The sequence below is a fragment of the Anabrus simplex genome, chromosome 13 (genome assembly GCF_040414725.1).
Source record: "Anabrus simplex isolate iqAnaSimp1 chromosome 13, ASM4041472v1, whole genome shotgun sequence".
NCBI lineage: Eukaryota > Metazoa > Arthropoda > Insecta > Orthoptera > Tettigoniidae > Anabrus > Anabrus simplex.
The window spans coordinates 47832795-47835419 of NC_090277.1; the positions used below are offsets into that span (position 1 = coordinate 47832795).

Sequence of the window (2625 nt, forward strand, 5' to 3'; positions counted from 1 at the left end):
ATGGAAATTCAAAGAATTTAGTGCGCCATCTCACCCAACGTTTCGAGAGAGACGGCGCGCCCCAGCTCCAGGAACTGTGTTGGCACGACATGGCGTATATCACACCAGCGTAATGGTTGACTAACCTAGTCACCCGTCTGTGGCAATGCAAAGTTAATTTAGCTTGAACAACCCAGTCAGAGGGCTTTTATATCATGCATTAGCAAAACTTTGAAGCTAGAGAAGACCTACATGCCAGAAATATCCATGTTTTCAAGCGAAATCACTTGCACCATGTGACATCCAACAAATGGCTTTAGTTCTCACCTACGCACTGTACACACGGGAAGCAGTGGACGTGCGATCTGGCGGATGAATGCTGCACTAGCCTACCCTGCGCCATCTTTCCCGGTGCGCCTTCTCTCCCGGACTTACTCTATGCAAAATTCACAAAAATGGGGTAGATCCGCTCGAAAGTGATGGCAACAATACATGTGATTAAAACGTTGCTCCTTGTTGCATTTGAGGCAAGAGAGAGGTACATCCGAAAACCAACACGCTCACTGTACAGTTACGGAGCCTGACAAAGTGTAAAGAATGTTTTGACGCACACTGTAGGGGCTTAAATTTTTCCTTCCGGGGAAAAGCCAACGATGAATGATAAACACGCAACCTTTACATTACTTTCAGAACAGAGCAGTGGAGATTCGCGCAGTATCTTTCATTTTGCTTGCGATTCTCGTTGTTCAACTAGAAATGATACATTTTAAAGAAGGTAAGTAAACCCAAAACCCCATGGCACTACAGCCCTTGAAGAGCCTTGGCCTACCAAGCGACCGCTGCTCAGCCCGAAGGCCTGCAGATTACGAGGTGTCGTGTGGTCAGCATGACGAATCCTCTCGACCGTTATTCTTGGTTTCCTAGACCTGGGCCGCTATCTCACCGTCAGATAGCTCCTCAGTTCTAATCACGTAGGCTGAGTGGACCTCGAATCAGCCCTCTTTTTTTGCTAATTGCTTTAAGTCGCACCGACACAGATAAGTCTTATAGCGACGATGGGATAGGAAAGGCCTAGGAGTGGGAAGAAAGCGGCCGTGGCCTTAATTAAGGTACAGCCCCAGCATTTGCCTGGTGTGAAAGTGGGAAACCACGGAAAACCACCTTCAAGGCTGCCGACAGTGGGTTCGAACTCACTCTTTCCCGAATACTGGATACTGGCCGCAATTAAACGACTGAAGCTATCGAGTTCGGTGAACCAGCCCTCAGGTCAATGAAAAAATCCCTGGTCGGGAATCGAACCCGGAGCCTCGAGGTAAGAGTCAGGCACGTTACCCCTACACGACGGCGCCGGCAGGGAATTGAGTCAACGGCATGTGGTGTTCGCAAGCGGTCACCCATCTAAGTACTGACCACGCCCAATGTTGCTTAACTGCGGTGATCGGACGAGTACCGGTGTATTAAACATGGTACGGCCGTTTGCATAGTAAGTACGTTTCCAAATAATTCTGCGAAGTGCACTGATGCATTAACCAGTAAGGAAAGGAAAGAGTTCCTTCACGGCGAAATACGTGATATACTACGTAATTCTATCGTTCAAACAAACATCCACTTACTGTACAGAAGGGAACACCAAATTGATGTTCAACCCGGCAACGTCTCTAGCGTTTCCAGGTCCAAGTGCAGTCATTGTTCTCGCCGTCCGGTAGGCTGCTTTCTTCTCACACAACCAATCAATCAAATATATATCAATATAAAGTCAACAATTGCATGCGGGTAAATAGTAATTTTAGCCTGACATTCTCATGAGCTTCATAATAAGCCGATCATTTTTACGACTATGATCACCCAGGAATAGGAAAATGTCTTTTCCACAAAATTTACAACAAACTTTTTTCACAAACATCAAATGAAACAAAATCTTAGTATACTGATTAACTTACTTTACGACGTTTAAAAGTTTGGTAACCATCAGATCAATACTTTTAAGTTTATGAATTTTCAAAGTGAGCGCTCCGTTGAAAAAAAAATACCGACATTAAAATTTTATCTGGGTTCGATACAGATTTCTACTTCACATAACTAAACGTTAGCTTGCTTCTATGTGGGACCAAGGATAAAGGTTTTATCAGCATATTAACTCGGGTGTCTATACTTTACATTTTCCAGGACAGTAGTTTTCTTAACTGATTCTCGAAATAACGACGTGTAAAATTCAATACGACATAGCCACACCTTGTTCATTATTCTTGTTGTTGGTCCAGGGATAGCCAGTAACTGGACAAAGATATTCAGAATTCACAGACATAATACCCGGCTTTCTTTGGTGTTAGCTCTGGACCTCAACAGGTAACATAGCACGACACATTCAAGCGTAGTGAAAAAACATTGAGAATTCCAAGAGATACTAAAACACCTTTCCTATCAGCCCTGGACCCGAATAGCTAACCTGTTGTATGTCCGGCGCTCCCGTCTCGCTCCGACAGCCAGCTGCACGCGCGCCTGTGTATCATTCTGCTAGCTTCGACGTGCAGCCCCCAGTGCGCGTGCCTGACCATCGAGTGTACTATAAATAGGAGCTCCCTGCCTGCTCACTTGCCCACTTGCCCCGGTGTCCAGCTCCAGAATACACCCTACGTCGAGCACGGA

The 2625-nt window shown here is 45.6% G+C and overlaps 1 pseudogene; it reads right to left on the reverse strand.

Moving 5' to 3' along the window:
- Positions 1-1340: 1340 nt before the first annotated feature.
- Positions 1341-1459, reverse strand: LOC136885142 (5S ribosomal RNA; annotated as a pseudogene).
- Between the last annotated feature and the right edge of the window lie 1166 nt (positions 1460-2625).